The 18,492-nt window shown below is 43.3% G+C and overlaps 1 non-coding gene across 1 annotated transcript; it reads right to left on the bottom strand.

The window, feature by feature from the left end:
* Positions 1–715: 715 nt before the first annotated feature.
* On the bottom strand, positions 716–822 carry LOC132652691 (U6 spliceosomal RNA). Its single transcript, XR_009590268.1, has one exon. It is a non-coding gene; the product is annotated as a U6 spliceosomal RNA (small nuclear RNA).
* Positions 823–18,492: the final 17,670 nt, after the last annotated feature.

Genomic DNA, 18,492 nt, shown 5'->3' with positions numbered 1-18,492 from the left:
AGGGGAGGACCTCCTCTCCTTCCTTCTGATCTTAGTCTATCAGATCTCTTCAGGGGTGGCTGCATTGTCATCTTCTGTGGCCTGGTAAGGCTGCTCCCCGTTCAGGGGGAGGTGATCAAAGAACAGGCCAATCAGATTATGTCAGAGGCAGTACCTCTTCCCATTACTCTGGAACCCATTTGGACACTAAACTGCCACGGGCTACATCTGTGCAGGGGTTCTAGGTTATCTCCATGCATGGTACTTGGTTGGAGTATGAGTCTCTTGGAAGACCCATGTGTTCAAATTTTCTGGTTCTGTTGCTCTCCTTGTGGAGACCCTGTCCTCTCCAGATCTTACTATTTTCCACTTCTTACATAAGATTCCATGCACTCTGCCCAACAGTTGGCCATAAGTCTCAGCGTCTGCTTTGATAGTCTGCAGGGCAGAGCCTTTCAGAGGCCCTCTGTGGCAGGTTCCTAGCTTGTTTCCTGTTTTCTTCTTCTTCTTATGTCCATCCTCTTTGCCTTTCGGGATGGAAATTGAGCATTTTAGTCAGGGTCCTCTCTCTTGATTAGTTTCTTTAGATGTACAGATTTTAGTATGTTTATCTTATATTACATGTCTATATGAGTGAGTATATCCCGTGTGTGTCTTTCTGCTTCTGGGTCAGCTCACCCAGGATGATTCTTTCCAGGTCCCACCATTTACCTGCAAATTTCATGATTTCCTTATTAAAAATATGGAACGCTTCACGAATTTGCGCGCCATCCTTGCGCAGGGGCCATGCTAATCTCCTCTGCACCGTTCCAATTTTAGTATATGTGCTGCCGAAGCAAGCACTAGATTCTTTTTCATAATTAGTGTGAGTGTGTGTGTCATCCATGATCATGTCCGTTGGAGCCCAGTGCCTACTATTTTGGAGTCAGAGAGAGAGATCACTGCCTCTGCAGGTCATAAAGACTAGGAACACTGTAGCAGCGCAGGATGGTGTGGTGGAAACACCGGAGTGTGTAGGGTTCTCAGTCTATGGTCACTCCGACAGTGGGAGTAGAGTCCCTGGTAAGTGATGAAGATTACCTCAGGCGCTGTTGATAATGACTCCAACACTGCCTGGGGTCTTTGGCGCCTGTATCCTCAGAGAAGCTGTCTACCCTGACCAGACAGGGCAGAGACTTAGGTGTTTTACGGAGAGGGTGTTGCCAGGGAGCTTCGTGTCTCCCAACCCCGTGGTGTTCACACAGTTCAGGGCTGTTCATGGGCATTCGAGGTGCAGGTGCAGCCAAGAGCAGGAATCACACAGGAATTAACATCATCGGGAACACACCGTTTTTAACACACAGCAATGCCGGCAGCTGACCGTCAGCTTTGTCTGCCTGCTCAGTTCCCAACATCTGAAAGGATCCAAAGAGCCCGTCTCATATCGCAGAATCGAGACTTCTTCTTTACCCCACTCTCATGGCCGGTTCTCCTTCTGCAGAAGGGCGCTCCCGTGGACTCATCTTCCGTCTTGGGGTAACGTCTATTCGGAGAACTGGTTATTCCTCACCCACCTATATTGTGAGAAACGCTCCTCGTAGAGCTCCCTGAACACAGAAGCCATACTTAGTCGGGTCTTCCTAGCTGCCACCGTTGGCCTGATAAACCACGTGTGTTCCCATTTCCTATGAATCCCAGAGGGCTTCTGCTGTAAGCGGCTAGGTCCGACACCTGTTGTGTGCTCTGGGGCTCTCCTAAATGTCCTCCTTCAATGCGCTGATGTTCCCCCAAGAACAAAGCACCAGTGATGGCTGATGTAATGTACACAGACCTCATGGGCACCGGGCACCTAGACGACATAAATTAAGGCTGCTGTGTGGACTGAGTCTGTTAGGGTGGTTCTGTTAGCAGGTCCCACTCACATCCCACACGGTTGCTGCTAATCCTCTTGCAGGCGACTCAGACATTTATTTTGTAATCTCACAATTTAAACATACCTATAATTTTTTTTAAGATAATAAGGCTGTGTGGGCTGAGACAGCCCCCAAGGGTCTGCACAGAGGAAGATTCAATATAGGAGGCCAGCCATGTTTTTTCAAACCTGCCTTCGTCATGTTGGCTAACCCGATGTTCACACGTAAATGAGATTTGTCCATATGTTGCATTTTCATATTTAACAACCCAGATTAAAGCTATTCAGGGTAAAACCTTACTTTTCAATCAGCCATTCAACATAAGTAGATTGTTCTTTAGTAAAATAAAATTTTCCTTAAAAAGAACTCTGGGATTTTCATTATAATTTATCTATGTATAATTAGGTAAACAGGGTTGAAATAAGTTGCCTTAAATTTTAAGACAAATGGAGTTTAACTAAGGATAAAATATTTCTTTCTAAGAGAGGAAAAGGATGTGCTCTATGTCCACCACACTGACAGCTAAGGGAGGATGAAGCAGAGAATCAGGTACTGAGTGACTAAAGTGGCCTCTTTCTGACTGGAATCAGCTCAGAACACAGCGCTATCCCAGGGCACAGGACATAATCTGAGTCACTTCTCCTGAAGTCCATGGAGGCAGATGTATAATGAAAATTTCCCTGTCACTAACAATAGCCTTTGATATCCAAAACTTTGATGGAAGGTTGCACGTCAGTTTATATAAAGAGCTAAAAGGTTTTCCAAATAAAACTAATGAGCCCTTTCTGATTTTGCAGTAAAAAGGACATTAGAGAGAGACACAGAGAGAGGATTTCCTTGTTTTTTTTCACAATTTTCTTATTCTTTTTTTTAAATTCCTTATTAATTACACTTTATTCACTTTGTATCCCCCCTGTGGTTCCCTCCTCCTCCCAGTTCCTCCTTTCCTCCACCCTCTGCATGCATGTCTCCCCAAGTCCACTGATAGGGGAGGTCTTCTTTTCTTTCCTTCTGATCCTAGTCAATTAGGTCTCATCAGGAGTGGCTGCATTGTCTTCTTCTGTGGCCTGGTAATGCTGCTTCCCCCTCAGGGGGAAGTAATTAAAGAGCAGTCCAACAGTTCATGTTAGAGACAGTCCCTGTTCCCATTACAATGGAACCCACTTGGATACTGAACTGCCATGGGTTACATCCGTGCAGGGGTCTTAGGTTATCTTCATGCATAGTCCTTGGTTGGAGTATCAGTCTCAGGAAAGACCCCTCTGCTCAGAGTTTTTGGTTCTTTGCTCTCCTTGTGGAGTTCCTGTCCTCTCCAGATCTTACTATTTCCCACTTCTTTCATAAGATTCCTTGCACTCTGCCCAAAGGTTCTGCCCTGCAGACTATCAATGCAGATGCTGATTTCCTTGTTTTTAATTGCTGAGTAGCATTTCATTGCGTACCACACTTTCTGTATCCACTCCTCCACTGAGGGATATCTAAGTTGTTTCCAGATTCTGGCTATTAAAAATAGAGCTGCAATGAACATGGTTGAGCAGATGTCTTTATTGAATGGTGGGGCATCTTTTGGGTATATGCCTAGGACTGGTATAGCTGGATCTTGAGGTAGCACTATTCCTAATTTTCTGAGGAAGTGCCAGATTGATTTCCAAAGTGGTGATACAAGTTTACATTCCCACCAGCAATGGAGGAGGGTTCCCCTTTCTCCATATCCTCTCCAGCATGCATCATCCTTTGAGTTTTTGATCCTAACCATTCTGATGGATAGGTGGTAAAATCTCAAGGTGGCTTTGATATGCATTTCCCAAATGACTAAGGATGTTGAACATTTCTTTAAGTGTTTCTCTGCCATTCGGTATTCTTCTGTTGAGAATTCTCTGTTTAGCTCTGTACCCCATTTTTTAATTGGATTACTTAGTTGGTTGCTGTTTAACTAAGGACCATGCATAGAGAGGACCTAGACCCTCTGGTCAAAGGAAGCCCATTGGTCGCTCAGTTTCCAAGTGGGTTCGCTGGTAAAGGGTACAGGTTCTCTGACATGAACTCAGTGGCCAACTCTGTGATCACCTCCTCCTAGGGGTAGGGGGTGAAGCCTTGCCAGGTTATAGAGGAAGATGATACAGCCAGCCTTGATGAAACCTGATAAGCTAGGGTCAGATAGAAGGGGAGGAGGTTCACCCCTATCAAGGGACTAGGGTAAGGGCATAGGGGGAGAAGAGAGAAAGTGGGTGGAACTGGGAGAAGATGACGGATGGGATGTCAGTGGGGATATAAAGTGAATAAATTGTAAAAAATAAATATAAAATTAAATTAAAAATACTTGTGGGTTTGGGGTGGCTCTAACAGAAAATTGCTGATTGGAATATGTACCAGAGCGCCATGATCCAAGGTCTGCTCACCACAAGGCATCCACACATAGCATGCCAGGCAGCAGAATCCCAAAGCAAGGCAGACAGCAGCCATGCTAAGCATCTATGCCAAGACCAGTGGCCAAATGGAGCTGATTGCATTCTAGAATATTGAGAATGAGAATGTGGTCATAGTTGCCTTATCTTCTATTCTCAAAGTAGGAAATGTGAGACCCTGACTAACTACTGAATGATGAGGGCAGACAACACTAACCTGAACTCCAGGGAGCCTCACAAACATGTCAGGAAAGCTTATAAGAGACATGGATATTCTGATATTGGAGGGATGGGGAGGCAGGAGTCCCTGGCTTCTGTCTACTGAGACTCTTCTGGTCTGAAGAGAAGATCGACTGCATAACTCACACTGAGGAGAATGGCAATCTTAGGATACGCTGGAAGAAGGCTAGGAACTATAAGGGAGAGCACCAAAAGTGGACAGTTTTAGAGTCAAGGAATAGAAGAGAGAGAGGGAGGGTGGGAGGAGGGAAGGACAGACAAAGGGTAAGAGAGATACAAGGAGTGCAGTGGGATAGAAGGAAGAAACTGATTGGGAGAAAGAAAGAGTGGGGTGGAGGACATATTCCTTTTCTGCTATGTGACAAAACCATCCTCACTCCAAGTTGCTGAGTTCAGACATTTCCGTTTCATTCACCGCTTTTCATCTAAAGTGTTCACTGAAGCTGGAGTGTCTGGGAAAGGCAGCATGTGTCTTTAAGATGCTCTAGTGTGTCTACTGTAAGCCCTTCCAGGCTCCAGGCTCCTCTCTGGCCTTCAGCAGCTGTCTGTAATCTCATGACTTTAAACTTGACATTTTATAAGACAGGCTCAGAAGACCAACACTGCATCACCTCATTCCTATATGAAATCTAAAAGTGTTGATCTTCTGGAAGCTGTGGGCAGAATTACTTCACCAGAGGCAGAAGGGTGGGTGGAGAGGCAGGAGGGAGAGTGTATGTAAAGGTTGGCCAATGAGTTCAATGTGAATTAGTCAGGAAGAGGTTCCAGAATCTTATGGAGCAGCAGGCTGATACAAAGCAATAACGCAATACATCTACCAAAGTGAAAGAGAGGACTTTGAGGGAACTTGCCATAAAAGAAACAAAAGTTTAATGTAATGTAGATGCTAATTACCCTGCCTTGATCCTTATACACTATATGCACAAATCCAAGCAGTGTATTGTAACTCCTAAATACATACAAATATTGTGTACCAATCAAAAACAAAACAAACTTTATCATAAAGTTTTTTTTAAATAAAGATGGTAATAAAGCTGTTGCCTTCATAGGGTTGCTGTGAAATAAGACCTGTAAGGTATCACTGATAATTCTAAAATGTCAACTGTGCTGTGCTGTGTATCATCACTGATAATTCTAAAATGTCAACTACACTGAGTTGTTTTCATCAGCAGATATAACCCAGCCTCTCTATGTCATCTGAGTCATTTGGAGAAATCTCGCACACTCATGAAGTTGTTCCCAATGAACTCTGCAAATTTTAGTTCGTGGTGAAAGATACCAGCTCTTTCTACAAGTAGGTTGTCTTAGAAGCAACTTGTAAAGGTCACCGGATGCCTTTCAGGAAGCTCAATCAATGGGCATTGTCTTATGGAAATGAATAATAAATATGTGATGAAGCAAAGCTGACAGATTTTTGTAAATGGCAGAAACTGAAGACGGCTGAATGGAGAAAGGTGCTCAGCATTACAGTAAGCTGGTTGAGTACTCTCTTTCCCTTCTTTCTTTCCTTCCTTCCTTCCTTCCTTCCTTCCTTCCTTTCTTCCTTCCCGCCTTCCAGGAGATCTCTGAGTTGTCAGAAGGAAGCACTTCCCTAGTCCTTCCTCTCCATTTCCTTCCTCATTTCTACCTTTTCTTCCCTGTGCTTCATGTTTTCTCCCTGTGCCTCTTCCACCCTTTGTCCATATTCTTCCCTTCCTCTTTTCCAATCCTCCCCCTTCCTTCCATGAGCTCTTCTATTGTTACTATTCTGATGGCCCCTCCCCCCTTTTCCATTCAATGTGCGTCAAGATGTGCATTTTCCTCAGTGTCAGTTCTGCAGTCTACGCACCTTTACACCAGAGGAGTTTCAGAAGTTAGAAGTCCCAGAGTCTAGCTTTCAACCTCAGACTGCCTTTGACTGGTCCTGAGTCCTTAAAGGATTGGGGGAGCAGGCCAGAATGCAGCTGGACCAGGCATGGAGCAGAATAGCCATGAAGACTTTCACATGCCTTCAGGACAGGAACCCAAATTCAAATTTCATTTTCGACGACTAGGTGATGATTCGTGCCTAACCTAGTGGTAACACTGAAATAAGCTTATTGAGCAGTGTTCTGTGTGGTATGCTGCTCAAAACACTTTCCTGACATTATCTCATTCCATTCTCCCAAAGGTGGCCCACAGACCACTTGTATTATCCCACGTATTATCTGCTCCATTTTTAGTTTGAAAAAAAAAAAAGTAAAATGAATGTGATTGCAGAGATTCTCAATGAACTTTTACCAAGGAGTCCAGAACTCAAATCCAACTCTGTTTAACTCCCAAACCCACTTCAGCACTGTCTCATCTTAGGGCCACCCTCATTTAGCCCCCCGCTTGAGCTTTGCTTTTTGCCTCATGCCCTAATTATTGCAACATCTGTATACATGAGCATCATCCAGCCTGACACCTCATTCTACGTCCTGTGCCCCGCAGGTGTGGGGAGCCTCCTCTCCCCCAAAGGTCAATGAGGAATGAGCGGAGTCCTCCTGAGGCTTGAAGCCAGTGTGCCTGACCACCTGGCTGGAGCTCACTCCTCTGCCTTCTCTCCACAAGCAGAATCTATTCCAGAGCTGCAGGACTCAGGAATGTCCATGAAGCTTGGACAGGAGAAAAATGACAAGTGAGGACTCATTTCCTCCACCATAGCCCTTCTTCTCAAGAAGACAATTCAGTCTCTCTCTCGGAGGTTTCTCCTGAGGTTCACTCGTGTAATTTCACCAGTTGGAAACACAGATAGGCAAAGCATGCTAGTGCCAGATTTTTAGCGGTGACCTACTGCTATAGAAGGTTTGTATACACCTCTGAGTTTTCACCTTTCCCACCTTCTCCAGCTGGGCAAAGATTCTACCTTCCCATGGCCAACAACAGAACTGGGCTTCCTTCTGGTCAACAGTCCTCCTCCTCCCTCCACCCTTCCTCTGGCTTGTGAGAGAGCACAAGTATCTAAAGAAAATCCAGACAGCTATTTGTGACTCTAGCTTTTAAAAATACCTTTAAGGTAACCACATTAAAATTTCAAAATAGTGGAAAATAACTTATCTGTTTGTTTTACCTCTTTTTGCAAACACTACTAGTATCTTTATGTCTTTTTCACTTTTTTTTCTATAGGAAAACATTAGTGGCCACAAAAGATACATCTCTTCTTCCTCGTAGAGAAAGAGAAGTTAAGTGGCCAATAAACACACTACAATGGTGAAGCAAAGTCAAGGCAAAGACAAGGCTCACCCTCTGTTGGAAAGAATTCAAAAGGTCAAAACATTCTCTTTTCTGTAGGGATAGCACTGTATTCCTCTTTTTGGTGTATATAGTGAGAAAAGATTGGGGATGATCTGCTAAGAGTTTAAGTTAAGAGTATAAACTACTCAGAGTCGCTCATGTGCACAGAGATGTGTGTGTGACAATGATCACTAAACCATTCTCTGTTGAAAGAAGAGAAGAATCTAAACCTGCATTAGCAAAAGAATGGTTAAACATAGTCATAAATCAATATATGGTTAAAAACACAGAGCCGTATGAGCAGAATGGTGTCAGTTAGGGAAAAGATTCCCAACACATGCCATTAAATAATAAAAGCATGTAGCAGAACAATAAATTTAATAAAATCATGTTATTAAAAAATGACACATGAAAATGTGCATAAAATTTGAGGACTGTCACTACATTAACAATGAGTACATCTAGAAACAGAAGAAAGATTAGAGAGACATAAAGCAGGAATTATTATTTTTCTGCGTTTTTTGAACATTTCAAGAATGCAACGACATGCATGGATTTGAATTACTGTAATGTAATTAATTATCTGTAGTGTATAGTTTTTTTGAATGTTGAAATATAACAATGTACCATCCATATACTTTAAGTTCAGGTTTCCTCAGCATTAGACCGGATTATTTTCCATGCTTTTAGTAACTAATATGTTCATAATGTCTGATGACCCATAAGGCTTGATGAATGTACTGCTTTAAATACTAGAACCCCAGCACTGGGTTTTTACACTGTTAGTCACTCTTTTTGGCCATTAATGCCTTTAAAACTGTTTTCTGTGTGTGAGTGTTGGGCCTCTGTAGACGTACCTGTACTTTGTGAGGACAGTGCCCCTTTTTTGTCAGAGAGGGCATCTGATCCCCTGAAACTTGAGGTACTGATGGTTGCAAGCCACCATACGAGGGCCAGTAACCAAACCCAGGTCTCTGTAGAGTAGCAAGTGCCTGTAACCACTGAGCCAACTCTTTGTCCAACCCCCTTAATTCTTGGTAAGGTTATGGTTTTGTTATTGTTCTTCCTTTGTTTTTTTTGGGGGGGTGGAACTCTCCATTTTCTTTATACTGAAGTAAATTTCTAGGTTGCAGCGTGATGAGATGAGTTTGAGGAACACTAAGAATCCTAATAAACCTGGAGGAATCCTATGGAAACCAGTCCTACTGCTCTTGAGTCTTATGGCTGCAGTCTTCTACTGCCAAGAAGTCTCTACAAACAGGGAGATCATTACCTCTTGTCAATTCTTCCCTCTATGCTTTTACCTAAACAACACAACTATTTAATAAATGACATTTGTGCCATTTTGAATGGCATAGCAAAGCCTGTTGTAAAAGTCTATTCTCCACCCCAAACAACAGCCATCTTGGGGCCTGTTTGTCAAAGATTGTTCCAGATGAGCTAGTTAACCATTTACATACCTTCATTGAGAGGTGGAGAGGGTCACTCAAATGACCATCACTTGAAAATCCACCTGCTTCCTAAGGCCTGTTGAACACAAGACTCTGGCCTAATTGCATGTAACCTTGGAGAAGGGTTGGAATACAGAGGCTGAGGAAGACTGGGGAGGTGGAGGCACCATCTATGCAGCTATGGAAAAAACCCATTCCTGCCTCATTTTTGCCTAATGTGGGAGGAGCTCCCAATCCCTATAAATAAGCCCTCACCTAGGCTCTGTAAGCAAGCCCATTGGTTCCCCAGGGTAAACTTTGGTAGAATCGTGCCTTGTTTGTTACTGGGACTTTTGCAGGAGGGGTGGCAGGGAGCCACTTCTTTTAGCCAAGCGAGCTAGGACTTGGACTGGAACATCGACTTCTTGTTGTTCCAGAAAATACTCTTCAGTTGATGGTGACAGCGTGCTGAGAAGCATGTCTCCCAGAAAATGATGGACTGGCCTGGCCAGCACTGCCCGTGCGGAAGAAAATGTGCTGCAGACCAGACGGCCTGAGAACTTTGGCTTTTGGAACAAGTTCTATCTGAAACTTTCTGCAGCCAATGACAAACACATTCGTCTTTTCTTCTTCTTGCTGTTGATACTTTCTCCTGGACACCTGACAGTTTAAAACAATACAAAAATTCTCAAAACCTTTCTGCTAGTCATTTATCTGAAAGGGTTATATTTGGAAGAGATAAGAGGCAGATATTACACTGGACATAGGAGGGTGTGTGGTAGAGTATATAAGCCACCAGGTAGAGATACTTACATCATAATGCTTCTTTGTCAGCAAGGATCATTCAAAAGGGTTAAAGGAAATCTTTGGATCTGACCACCTCATCTAGATGAGAGCAGGTGTTAAAATTCTAGTCTGATACTTTGAATTTCCAAAGGTTGTGGACTTTCTGGCCCTCATTAACCACTAGAGACAATTCTTCACAGGCTCTCTCTTGCTTCTCTGCCTGGCCACATACACACAGGAGATGTGTCTGCATCCGAGAAGCTCTTGGGCACATCTCTACTGCTTCCTGACAGCAGAGTCACTCTCCAGAATCAGCCTTCTAATTCTTCCTTAAACCCCTTGAAGGAAGCCCCAGGAATATTAGAGGAGATGCTTTAAGTTAGAAGAATTAGGAAAGCTATAATATCTCTAGTGTATAATCAATAATCACATTTAAATTACTTGGATTTAAATTATGTGATACTTTAGAAAGAAAAATTCCATTGACTCTCCCAACAAACTTACAATGAATTGTTATTTTTCACCTATCTTACACACTGAACCTCTCAGAGCCAGCCACAGCAATGGTCAGGCCCATACACTTTTCTGTGCCTCCTCCATGTTTCATTCTTGTCCTCTGGAAACTGGGGGCAAGTGTGGCTTTTCTCAGTGAGAAGATGTCAAAACCAAAGTCCCATCAGTGCCATGGGAGCCCCTTTGGCTTCCCCTGGTGACTCCACCTGGGAGCTATTTGAAACCTAGCCATCAGTTACTACAGTGGTCATCACTCTGGAGAGGCCATGCAGGGGTGTTCCAGACTGCATGGCTCTAAAGTCCTATCTACTGCCAGGCTTCACTGCCACACACAAGGGGGAAATCCTTCAGATCCATCTCAATGCCCACTTTTACTCAGAAACAGATGCTTGATAATTTCTGGAGCTATTTTAAAACTAGAGGGAGATGGAATCTCTTAGGTAGAAGCCAAGATGCTGCTAGAAGCCTATGGTATGCAGCCCTTCACACAATGTCAGCGGTACTAACGTGGAGAGACCCTGTCCTGTCAGCCTTCAGCCTTCAGCTTTTGTGCCACACACACCAATGCCAAGTGTCTATGAGACACTCTGTGCCTGCCAAATTCTCCCCTAACAGAGCTTCATAAGGCAACGTGTTTCACAGCAATAAATAATTGGAGTCAAGTAAGTGGAAAGCTGAGTCACGCCTGCAGGTCGCTGTGAGTGAAACTTACACAGCTTCCCAAGCCACCTTGTAGGGACACAGCAATACAAACTATCTAAGTAACTCTCGCCAGAGCCTGGCTGTGACTGTGGAAGGGAGTGTGATATAAAGAGAGAGGGTTACAAGGGAAAAGCAGAGGAGCCTTTTCACATTTCTCATCTTACGGAGAGAGAACACTGCCTCTTCATTTCTTTGCCTGAAAATGTCCAGAGACTTTGTCTGCCTCAAAAGTTCCTTACGAATGTGTCTTATGTGCACGTCAGCACTCACACAGGCATGCACTCGCAGATGTGCTGGCCTGTGCATATGGAGGCTAGAATTCAATGTCCAATCCTCTATTGCTTTTCACCCTACATTTTGAGTCCAGTTTCTCACTGAACCTGGAATTAATTCGGTGGTTACAAGCCTCAAGAATCCACCTGTCTCTGCCTTCCCAGCCCTCGTGCTACAGGGCTGTGCCTGGATTTTTATCTAGTGCTATAAATTAAGTCTAGGTTGTCATGCTTGCATGCCAAATACTTGGTTAACTCAGCCAGCTACCCAGTCCCATGGATGTGCGTTAGAGGTTTTTATGTCCAGTGGTCCCAAATAATCCTCCCGTGATTCCTAATACCTGAGACTACAGAACATTGCCTCCAAGTTCTATAGAGAGTCACACCACAAAAAGATTCCCACCTTAAAAGAGCCAATCACTGGGATCTCCCTTTAACCTGCATCTCCCCTTTAGTTCGGGAGAATCATTTTAAATAGGACGTTTCGGCAGCACTTCACCACTTGAAATGGACTAAATACCGCCATTTTTCACCTGTATGTATCTATGCTAAGAAAAAAAACACCATGAAATTTAGAGCAAAGATTTCTACGCAAACCTGATTAATGCAAGGTTATTTGTAAGAGTTATAAACTGGGGGAGGGAGGAGTGCTCAAGCCCCTTCAGGGTCACGGGGAGACAGGAACCTGCTACAGTATACACCTGTGCAAGACCGTGAAGATGCACCTGAGCCACTCCAGGTGGCCGGCCGGTCTTACCTGGTACTCCACTTACATTTCTGTTGCTGTGAGAAACCCCATGACTAAGGCAACTTAGAGAAGATACCGCTTATTTGGGCTTGTGGCTCCAGAAAAGTCTGAATCCATGGTGACAGAGTGGAGGCAGCAGGCAGCAGGCAGCAGGCAGCAGGCAGCAGGCAGCAGGCAGCAGGCAGCAGGCAGCAGGCAGCAGGCAGCAGGCAGCAGGCAGCAGGCAGCAGGCAGCAGGCAGCAGGCAGCAGAGTACTCCCTAAAAGCTTACATCTTGAACCACAAGCACAAATTACAGATAGGGAAGCCCATCTCCAGCAATACACTTTCTCCAGCAAGGCCACACTTTCTAAGCCTCCTGAAACAGAACTAACTGGAACCAAGTATCCAAATGCCTGCAACTCTCTCCCATGGAGTGGGTCTCAAGTTGGGCCAGACATTGGTTGGACATTCCTTCTATCTCTGCTCCATCTTTATCCCTATACTTCTTGTAAGTGGAGCAAAATTTAGGTCAAAGGATTTGTGGGTGGCTTGGTGTCCCCCTTCCTCCACTGGAAGTCCCACCTGGCTATTGGAGGTGGCTTCTCCAGGTTCCATATTCCCTGCTTATAGAAGTCTCAGCTAGGGTCACCCTCATAGAGGCCCTGATTCCCCCTCCTTCCCAGAGATGACCCCAAGTGATTTCTCTTCACTCTCCCAGCCTTCTCCCCTTTCCACCCCTGAATCCCACCCATTTCCTGCTCTCTCAAACTCCCACCCAGTTCTCTCCCTCCATCTACTTCAGATTTCTATTTCATTTCCCTTTCTGAGTGAGAGTCAAGCATCCTCTTTTGAGTCCTTTTGGTAACTTAGCTTCCTCGGGTCTATGGATTGTAGGATGATTATCCTGTACTTTAGAGTTAAGATCCACTTATAAGTGAATACATACTTTGTGTGTCTTTCTGGATCTGGGTTACCTCACTCAGGATGATATTTCCTAGTTATATCCATTTGCCTGCAAATTTCATGATGTCCCTGTTTTTAATAGCTTAGTAGTATTTCATTGTATAAATGTATCACATTTTCTTTATCTATTTTTCAACTGAGACGCCTAGGTTTTTTTCCACTTTGTGGCTATTATGAATAAAGCAGCTATAAACATAGTTGAGCAAGTGTCCTTGTTGTATGATGGAGTATCCTTTGGGTATATTCCCAGGAATGTTATAGCTGGGTCTTGAGGTAGGACACTATTAATGATAGTCTGTTATACTTGCAGACAGGAGCCTAGCATAACTGTCTTCTGAGAGGCTTTATCCAGCAGCTGATGGAAACAGATGCAGAGACCCACAGTCAAACAATAGGCAGAGCTCAGGGAGTCTTGTGGAAGAGTGGAAGGGATAGAGGAAGCTGGAAGGGTCAAGGAGACCACAAGAAGACCCACAAAGTAAACTAAACTGGGCTCATGGGGGTTCACAAAAACTGAACCACCAACCAAAGAGTATGCATGGGCTGGACCTAGCCCCTATACACATATGTAGCAGGTGTGCAGCTTGTTCTTCATGTGGGACCCTAACAATTAAAGCTGGGGGCTGTCTCTGACTCTGTTGCCTTCCTTTGGGTCCCTTGTTTGTAGTTGGACTGCCCTGTGGGTGAGGATGTGCCCAGTCCTGCTGCAACTTGATGTACCAGGGTGGGTTGGGATCCACGGAGGAGGGCTCACCTTCTCTGAGTACAAAGAGATGGGGGATTGGGGTGGGGTAACAGGGTAGGGCTGGGAGGAGGGAAGGGGCTGTAAAGTGAATTTTAAAAAGTTTAAAAATGCCTGCAGCTATGGTGGGTGAGGATGGGGGTCAGGGTGCATTTCACATTCAAACTACCCAATCCAGTATACAACTTCCCTTCAACTGAGCTGTGCTTGAAAATGCCATTCCAGTTTGCTCTTATTTCCAAGCTTAGACCAAACATATAAAGTTCACTGTATGCTCTGGATGGACAGTGCTCAGTGTTCAACATTTCCTTTTCTCTTTGCTCAGTGGTTGTCACTATATATCAGATCTAAACAAAACCTATGGGCAATCGTCCCTTTCCTGCACATCCCATATCTAACTAATGCTCCAATATCTCCTCTAACTCTGTTATCCCTGTTCTCTCCCAGGTCGTGACCACTCGTTACCTAGGTTCAAGCTTCTAATTGGGGTTCAATCACTCTTCTGTAATCCATTTTCATGTGACAGACAAAGCAAGCCTTCAAAGCACACACCTGGTCACAGCATCCATTTCTTTAGACCAGTAAGAAAGCTCAGCAGGTAAATATTGCTACTCACCATTAGATAATAACCTGATAGCCCGAGTTCAATCTCCAGAAGCCATGTTGTAGAAGGAGAAAACTGTCTGTGATAAATTACATATAATTTTTGTTTTGTTTTGCTTTTCCAGAAAGCCCCATCATTTGTCCCCTGCTGCTTGCTGTGCTTTGAAAGGCCATGTGGCCTGTGCTCTGCTGATCTTACAGCCTCCTCCTGGGCCATTGTATCTATCCACACATCTTTTCAATTTCTGTTTCAAACATGCTCATGTTTTTTCCTACACACTGCACACACTCTTTGCTTTCAGCTGAGCTGCCTTGTACCATCCATTGTAATCATTACTCATAGTCTGAGGCTCAGCTTTTCTTCCCTCTAAGCTCTTGAAATTGGGAAGCTTCTTTGCCTCTGGTCTTTTTACCTTCTCTTCCTTCACTGAACTCCTTGTCAAACACACACACACACACACACACACACATTGTACAAAGGACCATGGTGTGTCCATAAAAAGCACCCCTCTAATCATCTACTGTGGAAAACAAGACTGATTAATAATCAAAACCATATTATGTGGCTGTAAAGAAAATAATGACTCTTCAGTAACAGGGGAAAGAAAAAGCAATAAATGGTCTGAGGCTGGGTTTGTCAAAGCAGATAGGGAATTAAAGGTGTGAAGTCCACCTAGCAGTTGTGTTTAGCTTTTTGACACTGGCATGATTTTACGATATACAAAGCTCACAATTAAGAACTCCCGCATGTTTTAAGGAAGTTTGTGGCTTTGCATTGAGCAGCACTCTAACTATCATGCAATATCTGTGGCCCACAGGATGCAGTTGGACAGGCCTGGAGGGTGATCATAGTCCAGTGAGGAATATACTACACCAAAGGCACTAGAAGCCTGCCACTGAGAGAGACAGCAATGCGACAAGGGGACAAGGGGTTGAGTGCTGGCTTTCATCTGTAAGGCAGTACTGGTGGCACGAATGACAGGAACAGACTGGACTCTTAGATAGACATGATGATGTTAACACTCAAAGAGATACATCCCAGGAGTCATTATTGGCAAGAGTCCCAGTCATGGTTAATGACCAGTACGGTAGACAATCGATTAGCCCTTCCATGTAGCAATTCAAATCTTCAGTATTGTGCAATTGTTTGTTTAATTGATTGATTCAATGTTCTTTCCCAAGGTGATGCCTAAAATTTGATTCCTCTGTTTTTTGTCTTCATATGTTTTCATATTGGACCTTTGTAACACTTTCTAACAGATCACCCAACCCTTTTTGCAAGTTTGCTGCTGTTTATTATATCTCATGTTTGAAGTTTTAAGAACTCTTTCTTGAGACACACACGATATATACTCACTCATATAAACATATAGTATAGGATAAACCTACTAAAATTTGTACACCTAAAGAAACTAATCAAGAGGGAGGACTCTAACTAAAATGCTCAATCTCCATCCCGAAAGGCAAAGAAGATGGACATCAGAAGAAGAAAACGAGAAACAAGTTAGGAGCCTGCCACAGAGGACCTCTGAAAGGCTCTGCCCTGCAGATTATCAAAGCAGATGCTGAGACTTATGGCCAACTGTTGGGCAGAGTGCATGGAATCTTATGAAAGAAGTGGGAAATAGTAAGATCTGGAGAGGACAGGAGCTCTACAAGGAGAGCAACAGAACCAAAAAATCTGAGCACAGGGGTCTTTCCAGAGACTCATACTCCAACCAAGGACCACTCATGGAGATAACCTAAGACCCCTGCACAGATGTAGCCCATGGCAGTTCAGTGTCCAAGTGGGTTCCAGAGTAATGGGAATGAGGACTGTCTCTGACATAACCTGATTGGCCTGCTCTTTGATCACCTCCCCCTGATGGGGGATCAGCCTTACCAGGCCACAGAGGAAGACAATGCAGCCACTCCTGATGAGATCTGATAGACTAGGATCAGAAGGAAGGAGAGGAAGACCTCCCCTATCAGTGGACTTAGGAAGGGGCCTGGGTGAGAAAGGGGAGGAAATGTGGGATTGGAGGGGAGGAAGGAAGGGTTTATGGGGGATACAAAGTGAATAAAGTGTAATTAATAAAAAATTAAAATAAAAAGAACTCTTTCTTGGCTGGTTGTTCCTTTCTTGAGCTACTCTTTCATCATGCTTTAGGTGTGGTTTCTCTTGTCCAGCTAAAAGTACAGATTATAGAATTCAGATGAAGAGGTTTCTGACTTTTGTTCTTTATTCCTCCTGAAATTTTTTCTTTGTATTCTGTTTTCTTTGGCCTCAATTTCAAGTGGATTTTGCTATTATCTTTGGTGCCTAACACGCATGTAATGGGTAGGTTTCAAAATGGACAGGACCTTTTCTGCAGGGAAAGGATGAGAGAAGATGAAGGTGAATGCTGGTGCCTTCTATGGCCTATTTTAGAGCAGCAGGGCAGGAAGGTATTATGCCCACATGTGCTAGATGTTGGGGTAGTGCCTCAGTTTCTCAAGAAACTAATCCTATTGCAGTGAGCCTGAGGCAGGCAAGTGACTGCCTGCAACACTCACATAGGAAAGATATTGAAGGGAACACATAGTACCCCAAAGATCTCGCTGTCCATTGTCACCTAGTATATCTATTCTTTTTTTTTTTGTTAAATTAGCTACTACCCCCCAGCATCTTCCAAAACCAACCATTTACATTCATATTTCCAAACCCATTTTTGCTTCTTGTTCTATGCCTTTAAACTTCTTTCTGATGTTATAGGGTTTCCCAGGCTAACAGGTTAGTAAGGAGAGGAAATGAATGCATCCACTCAAACACACTCTGATCTTTTCCTCCCTCCTTTAAATGCTTTTTTTTTCCTTCACACATAACATTGCATACTAAACTGGCCTATAATTGGCAATGTTTTCAGGATTTCTAATCTATCTTATGATACCTAGTGATGTTCCCATAACAGATTTCTAATTATCATGGATTTAAAATACACTTTGGTATTTGGCAGTATCATTTTTTTTCTTTTTTTTTTTTTTTTTTTTTTTGTATCATAATTCCTCTTTTCAAAAATTTTAACTTTTTTTGGCTGTCCTTGTATCATCTTCGTTTAACTTTAAAATTAAGTTGGGCCAAATCTTTAAACAAATTTGAAATGAAAATGTCTTTTCTTTATTAGTTCTCTGCACACAAGCACACAGCACTGATCTCTGTCTATTAAACACAGCTTTGTATCAATACTGATTAACTCTCCAACGTGTTCACAGGGACTTTATGTTTGACTTTTATTTGGAATAAAAAGTTTTAACTTATATTTTCTACCATGTATTGTTAATAAAAATAGAAATATTTCAAACTCTCCCAAAAGTCATTTCATAACTTGAAATTTTATGTACTAATCTTTCCTGACAGGATTCCCCTTCAGTCACTTATGGGTAGGATCAAAACATGAAACCTAAGTTATACCTACCAACCACATGAAAGGGAGCATAGAATAATGATGGCAGTCTTAGACACTATTCTCTTATAACTGATTATCATGGGAATGTCATTAATGTGTTTTTGCCAAAAACGAATGTGTCTGCCCTGTTGGTGGGAATGTAAGTTAGTACAGTCATCACGAAAACAATATGGATGTTCCTCAAAAAAAAATTAAAAATAGAACTGCCATATGATCACCATCCTGCTCTCTGGTGTGTATCCAAGGTAACTAAATCAGTATGTTGAAGAAATGCCACAGGGCCAGCCTCTCTATGGCACTATTCACAGCAGCCAACAGAGGGAAATAAGCTAGGAGCCCACAAGTAAATTGACGCACAAGTAAAACAATTGTGGGACATATACACATTGGAATGCAGCTTAGCCATCAAAACAATAAAATTCTGTCATGTGAGGCTGCACGGGTGCCACTACAGGACATTTATCAAGTGGCGGGGAAGAAGCAGACATGACTTCAACCATGTGGACTCTAAAGAAGTTGTTCTTGTGTTGTTTCATTAATATGTGCAACTTTACATACCAGTTAAAAATAAACGAT

The sequence above is a fragment of the Meriones unguiculatus genome, chromosome 2, assembly GCF_030254825.1.
Source record: "Meriones unguiculatus strain TT.TT164.6M chromosome 2, Bangor_MerUng_6.1, whole genome shotgun sequence".
Classification (NCBI taxonomy): Eukaryota; Metazoa; Chordata; class Mammalia; order Rodentia; family Muridae; genus Meriones; species Meriones unguiculatus.
Note: the sequence above shows the minus strand (reverse complement) of the source record. Positions and strands in the feature narration are given on the sequence as shown.